Genomic DNA, 7,823 nt, shown 5'->3' with positions numbered 1-7,823 from the left:
TACTTACAAAGAAATAGACATTTTATATGCAACACAGACACATTTTCAGACATAAAAAGAAACAGGCCTGTAGTTGGATTAATGGCATTCAACTTTCAACATCTCTACCATATAGGGGTATATTGGTCAACAGGGACAGACACTTATATTGCATTAGAACACATAAAGTAAAGATGAATAATATATTTTATGTACTAGAATTAGTAAAATCAACATATTCATATTTTTTCTATAAATGGTGTTCCCCACATCTTGCCAATCTAACCACTGGTATTACCAGGTGAGCCATTAGGTGATAGCTAACTTACTCATCATAATACTTTTGCTGTCAAGAAATGGTTATAACTGGTACCCACAGCCTTATCAATTACAAACCCACATCCACAAAGTGCATCAAATACCCCCAAATTATTCTTCCTTTTCGAGCAATGACAAGAGAGTAAACTCAGTTCCTCAACCAATATTAATATAAGGTAATTATACTATTTTCAAGTTAAAAAAAGAAAAAAGAAAAATGATGTTAAGATTTGAAGTTAAAAGCTTACTTATGTCTTATTTTTTTAATGTTATGAAAACCATACGATGACAACTAATGTCAAAGAGTTAATTTGCACATATGGTGCCTTGACTATTCTCCAGCTTCTATTTCTCACTATTTCATGAAATGGGATGGTTTTGGAAAGATTATGTAGTTGCATTGTTAATATGTGATATGTTAATCAATGTTATATTATCCTTTAGAAATGTTTACAAAATGGGATAGTTTGATAATCAATTAAATTCTTGGATATGTTGAAGATTGGTTCACTTTCCTTAATGATACTTTGACAATATGTTTGGGAATCGTGAAATCTAATCTAAGATAACCCTTGGACACTTTCTTATTTAAACATCAAGCAAAGAATAACAACGTACTTTTAAACAATAGCAACGTACTTTTTAAGCCATAAGCAACTGTTTTGTTCAAATTTAAATTCAGACATGTAAAATAGTAATTATACAAGCAATAGCAATCTACTATCCTTTATTACAGCAAAACCAACAAATAGGGGCATTTTGGTCATAATTGCAGCAAAACCAACAACAAGGGCAGTTTGGTCATAATTGTAGAAAATCCATCAAACAGGGACACCTTCTTGCTGGAAAAATCGATGTCACCAAGGCTATGTAAATCGATTTCACAGAGGGTTCAATTTCATTGAGGGTTGTTGAGCGATCGAACCTAAAAACAAACCCTAGTTGCTTCACTTCATCCCGTTAATAGATGTTGAAATACCTGAGACATTTTTAACCCTTAATCCACATAAGAACAAAAATATTCCATTTCATTACTTATTTTCTGTTAATTAATTTTATCAGGTCATTTTTTTCATTTAACCTACAGCTGTAGGTTACCACTAGGTGGAATTTGAACAAAAGATATACTTCCTTGGTCTTTTTTAAACAAAGTCTTTAGTTTGATGGTGTTTTTTAAGCAGATAAATCTTTGATGGTGTTTTATGAATGTTTTTAAAACATTATTACCCTTATAAGTCATTTTCCCTAAAATGAAACAGTCTTATGAATGAAGAATAAGCTTCTGTTCTAACGTACAAACATATGCAATCTGTGAGAATGAAGGACAGTTTTTTGGTAACAATTTGTTTTGTAAGTTTATTATCTCTATTGCAAAAACAAACCAATCAGGACACTTGCTTTCATATGTTTGATGAAATGATGCGACTTAGAGGTGAAATGCATACTAAAATCGATTGTTGCCTCTTTATGGAAACAATCTGTTTGGTTATGTTTGTCTTCTAAACTCGTCCTTTATAGAACTATCAAGACTAAAAGGGTAAATGTGTAATACTTTTGTGGTGTTATTTTTCAGCAGGGGCAATTATGTCTGCGGTATATAAAGAAAAGAAGGATGATTAAACTAGTATTTTATATAACAAATGATAGGGAAATTGTAAGACTTTGTCAATTAATTCATTCTTTTTGTCTTTGTTCATTATCTTATTAGGAAAAGAAGGAAGATTAAACTGGTATTTTATATAATAAACTAGTATTTCAGGCCATGTAATTCTTGTCCTGGGAATGAAGATGACCATAATGCCCTCAGAGCCTCCTGTTCTCTTACAAAAATGAAGAAATGTTTATCATATAACAGACTAATTCTTTTGTCATGCGAAACTTCTCATTTGAAAACTTGCTCTCATTTCATTCCTCCCACATAGGTGTTGTTTCTTTTTGACTTACGTTGAATATGATGAGAAGGGTAAAATGGTCATTTACAAATTGCCCTTATTTAATTTTTCCTTTCATTTCCTTAAGTTCTGTTATTTTTTCAAATATTTTTATAAGAAACTGGGCCACAAACATTAATATTAAAAAGGTAAATCTATTGAAAGATTCTTGTAATTAAACTACCTGATGTTCTTGTGCCTGGTAGCATCATAATAAACCTTTGTCCTGTTTTTTAGCCTTTTTAGTCTTTCTTTCTAGAAGATTATATCACAGGTAGGTTTTAACTTTTAAAGAACTTATTGTTATCATTGAAAAAAATTATTTGATATAAGTAATTGTATATATATTACTAAATTTTTTATCAAGGTATCCTACTGTTTCATCTGGCATGAAACAATCCAAAAAGATGTTGATCTTAGTCTAAACCTCAACTAATGGAAATACATTGCTATAAAATAAGAATCAATGAATATGTAAAACAATTGTTAGTTTGTTACTATCTATTAAATTTAAAGTCAAAGTCGAATATATGAACTTGATATGTAAAAAAACACAAGTTTAATCTAAAATTTAAAAGTTATTTTATGTGATTTTGGGACCATATATATCCACAATGAAATACCACGTTAATGACGATTTTAATTTTTTTCAATTGAGCTTGTGATTTTGGGTTAAGCAAAATCATCACCTTTATAATTTACTCTAAACTTATTATACAAATTGGTAAAAAAGGTATTAACAAATTGAAATATTTTTAATTTTTTTTTGTTTGGACGGATTTAAAAATATCTAGGAAGAAATTCATATTTACCCTTCATTAACCTTCAAAATAGTATTTGTCGACATCTTTTTTTACAATGTTTTTAATAGTTTATAATCATTTTTTATATCTTAAAATTATTATAATAGTTAAAATTTTTAACCATATTATCTTTATATCTATAATAATGTCGTTCTCTTGACAAACAAAAAACTTAATCTTTAGCCCTCTCCATGGAATGTATGCATTGATTGTTTAGCTTTTTGTTGCTGATTATTGTTATGTTGTAGATGGATGATATTTTAGATATTATCATTGATATTTTGAGGTTTAAGGACATATATGATATTTTGATATTTAAGAAAGACGTATATGGTATTTTGCTGTTTAAAAAGGACATACGATATTTTAAAATTTTATGAAAAGTAAATATAATATTTACAAATTAAGTCGGAGGAAGAAAGTCGACGGAAGAGCAGCAGATGAGGGTGGGGAGCAGGTCGTCATTGCCTTTTCTCTGTGAAGGTTGTCAACGTAGGGTAAAATCGGTAAATGCATAACCTACGTCCCAGTCCAACGATTCAAAGGGAATGACCGAATCATCGCTTTTTCTTGGACCGAGTCCATATTGGATTGAGTCCTTGATTGTAAAAACGAAATCAAACACCCTAATTTTTCTTTTTTGGACCGGGTCCCCTGTTGGACTCAATTAGAAGCAATATCAAACACCCCTAAGTAAAGTTAATAAGATAAATATATAAATGACTAATAAAATTGTGATAAACACAAAATGAATTGTAAATCGTGAGTTACGGTTTGTATATCATTTGTATTTTTCCCATTTCAAAACTCATCGTCAAACGATTTCAACAGCGATTCGTCGAGTCTTCAATTTTGAACAACCAGGTACTATTTCCAATCAATTGTTTACTTAATTTCACAATACATCAGCAATTGATAGGGTTTTTTCAATGTTCAAATTGTTCATTCAATTTCAAATTTGGTCATCTGATTTGTGTTTATGGGAGTACTTTGTTATGAGTATTGCTGGTTGATAACCCTAGAAAGTTTCTCATGCTCAACAAACTCAGACTAAAAAACTAAAAGTGTATAGCAAATGGAAATTCGCCTCAAGTTAGCTAGGGAACTGTATATGATTTAAACTTACGTTTCTTCCTCACCTCTCATTATGTTCAAAGTCTCTCCTCACCTGTCACTGAATACTGAACAATAAGTAATTGAACCGCATATATATTAAACTTCAGGAAACTAAATTTAAAAAGTTGCAATTAAATAACGATAATAAATGTGCACAATAATAATTAGATTACATAAAAAGTCAATTTACAATATATGAGCTTCCATGATGTTCTGTTTTCATTTTGATTGATGATGTCAACCATCCATGGTTGAAACCTTAAGCTTGATGAAAGATTCTAACCATCAGAATCTGAACTTGATTCAATTAGATCATCATGATTCTCTTTTCCTTTCTACCTTTTTAATAAAATGTTTGTTGGAGGGAGAAAAAATGGTGAATTTCCATGATCAGAACTTGAAACAGATGAAGTTCCGGCCTTTGTTGCTGTAAATACTTCTGGGCTACTTGTTGGAGTGACAACTGATAATCAAATTGAATTGAGGTTTTTGTTTTCTTCAACAATGTAATTTCTAAATTCGTGTATTATAGCATCTTACTTTTGTTTCTTTTTTTTTTACTTTTTTTTTATCAAGGTATTGTACTTCAAATTTTCTCCGTGGTTTTACCTTGTGATTTTATTAGTGATATTGTTGATGTCAAATTGGTTTTATACGTTGTTTAAAAAGGTAACTCATAGTGATTTGCAAACACCAATGAAGGATTTAATTTCAGAAAATTTACCATGAGTTTGTTGGCATTTTTAGGGATAAATGCAAGAAGTAGCAATGAACTTCTCTTTATCATGCATTATAACATTCTACTTTCATATGCTTCTGTTACGACATTGGATTTTTAGTTTTTTTTAAGGCATTGTAATTTGAACGATCTACCCAATTGTTTGTCATTTGAATTGTCACTGCATTGTCCGCCATTTTCATTACAATATCAGAAATAAGATTATATAAAACCTCTACACTATTTATGAAAAACTCCATATAAGTATAGAACAAGTGTAAATTCATTGTGCATGACCGCAAGTTTGGACATAAGCAAAACTAAAATAAAACTTCTAAACTCAGCTTTACTTGGAAGCCTTTCAAGAACATACACATAAATAGATTCACCTGACATAGAACTTCATCTGGATAACACCAAAAAAATAACTAAATCTAAAATCCACATTTCACATGGCTTGTAGGCTCTTAAGAAAGGTCACATTAAAACTAATACCAACGCCCTTTTTTTGTTGACAACAGGTGCAGTCAAATTACATATGGAGGAGGTACCAGTGCAAACAACCAAGAGCAGGTGGAGCCGTATGATAGAAAGAAAAAACAGAAAAAGCGTTGGTAAACCCAAAACAAAACATCTTGAAGCAAGGTACCAGTACAAACAACCAAGAAGCTTATTTTCAAAATTACTGATTATAGCAATGTACTTTGGATTTTACTCATTCTAGCAACCTACTTTCAAAATCTTTCATGATTATATTGGTAACCTGATGAGTTGACAATAACTCAGTTAGCCAAATTAAAAAATTATTAAAAATCCATCTCAGCAGATAAAGTATGTTGCTATAATCACAAAGAAATTGAAAGTAAGTTGCTATTATGAGTAAAAGATAAAATATGTTGCTATATTCAGGATAGTTGGTAAAATACATTGCTATTTCTTGCAATTAACCCACATTTTTATCCTAGGAATCGAACTTTTATTGGGAAAAATAAAGTTCATTACCCAAAACAGAATTTGGCCAAAGTATATTACTTTATTATGCAGGTTTCACAACTTTTCCTTTTTTATTGCATAATGCTTCAGGTAGTCTATCTAATAAGTTGAACCACAAATATAGTAAAAGAAAAGTATGTGATAAAGAACATATATGAAACAAAGACTGCAAATCTTTTGTCCCATCCAAAAATCCAGTGTTTAGCTGATGTCAATGAAACAAAGATTGCAAATCTTTTGTCCCATCCAAAAAGCTGGTACTGGTTTTGGTACTGTTGATTACCAAAAAGGTGGAACACGGACTTGCCCGTTGCCCCGATCTCTCATCCATGCAAAAGACGAAAATGCCCTTCTCATCCTCATCATAAAAAATAGCTCAACATTCATCTACGAATTACCAACACTCGGTATAATCAACGGGAGTAGCTTCAACTTACTCGAATCACAATCATCAGAAAGAGACAAAAGCCGATCCTCCAAAGTAGAATACGCATCCGCAAACGCCTTTATACATTGATGAATCCTAAAACAATTCCTTCCAACATTATTTGCAGGATACAAAGGATCATCTATATAAATCGGATCAATACTATACCCCCTTTTTCTATTTATATAAACCCCACTTTCGTGAACCTAAATCCGCATCTGACGTGTATCAAACATGTTTCCAAAAAAGTAAAAAAAACAAATCCATAAGAAGCCCTCCAAAGTTTTGATTAATTGGTCTCCCATAATGTTGCTCATGTTGAAGAAAACGAGTTATCAACAAAATCAAACAATAAGAACTTAAACTGTCGGAATACGATTGGTCCAAACTGCGGTCAGCCAGAAACTGTTTTAGGACAAGCGCTAGAGGGGTGGTGGCCGGAAACTGTTCTATAAGTTCTTTTACTAATTCCGTTGTTTGTAATCCGGTGTGCGATGGTGCTTTGAAACTTATACCGATTCGGATCAATTCCATTCTGGTTAACTCCTGAATGGAATCATCGAAAGGAACTTGGACGACAAGCATGATGATTGGAATCGCGGGGTTTTCGACGATTTTGAGGGAGTCGTGAGGTTGGGTTGAGGCTGCACTGCTTTGTGTTGTTGGCCAACAAACCCGGTGGCAATCTAATCGGGAGATTGTGGGCCAGAGTGGTAATCCAACTGGGAGGTTGTGAGACAGGGTAATCCAATCGGGTGACTATGTACTCAACATGCATTATGTATATTGGTTTGGTTGTATGTGTTATTTTGTGGGAAACTCGCTAAGCTTTAGCCTTTTTCTAGTAGTAGTGTGTGTGTGTGTGTGTGTGTGTGTGTGTGATGTGTGATGTGTGTTGTGTGTTGTGTGTTGTGTTTGTATGTGATTGTGTGTATGTTAAAGTAGAATGCTATAGTACACTAATTATGTATATTGTTTTCGGATTAAATGCAAGAAATAACAATTTCTTCTTATCATTATTATTTGGATGGTCTTTTTATAATCAAGAATGGTAGAGTATCAGTCCAACTTTAATTGTTTGTGTATGTGTGTGGATCATCAAGCAACCTTGTGCCATTGTATATTCGGTATTATTTTTTGGAGAACTTCAATACAAGATTAACATAATATTTTCACTGTTAACATTTATATAATGCTCTACTGGCGAATTTTAGAGCTGCAATCCAGCCATCTCTAGGTATAATTATCATTTACATTCGCTTACTTATATTTTGGCCTTCTGATTTAATTTTTTTTGTTCTATTTTTCATAGCTATTTTTTTGACAAAATCGAGGTATAATATATATTGTGTTGCATAGATTATTATTTAGTTCAAAGTAAAATCTAAATTTTAGTTTATATTGATTATTATTTGATTCAAAGTAAAATATGCATTGCGTTGCATCCACATGTAGTACTATAGTTTATGTTAAAGTTCAAATGTTAGTATTAATGTATCATTGTTTACTTAATATTTAGTATTAATGTATTATGGTTT

The 7,823-nt window shown here is 31.5% G+C and overlaps 1 long non-coding RNA gene across 1 annotated transcript; it reads left to right on the top strand.

The window, feature by feature from the left end:
* The first annotated feature begins 3,785 nt into the window (after window positions 1-3,785).
* On the top strand, window positions 3,786-7,304 carry LOC145158855 (uncharacterized). Its single transcript, XR_013737320.1, has 2 exons — window positions 3,786-3,895; window positions 5,387-7,304. It is a non-coding gene; the product is annotated as an uncharacterized LOC145158855 (long non-coding RNA).
* Window positions 7,305-7,823: the final 519 nt, after the last annotated feature.

The sequence above is a fragment of the Lactuca virosa genome, chromosome 2, assembly GCF_052849685.1.
Source record: "Lactuca virosa cultivar CGN04683 chromosome 2, Lactuca_virosa_CGN04683_v6, whole genome shotgun sequence".
Lineage (NCBI taxonomy): Eukaryota > Viridiplantae > Streptophyta > Magnoliopsida > Asterales > Asteraceae > Lactuca > Lactuca virosa.
Note: the sequence above shows the minus strand (reverse complement) of the source record. Positions and strands in the feature narration are given on the sequence as shown.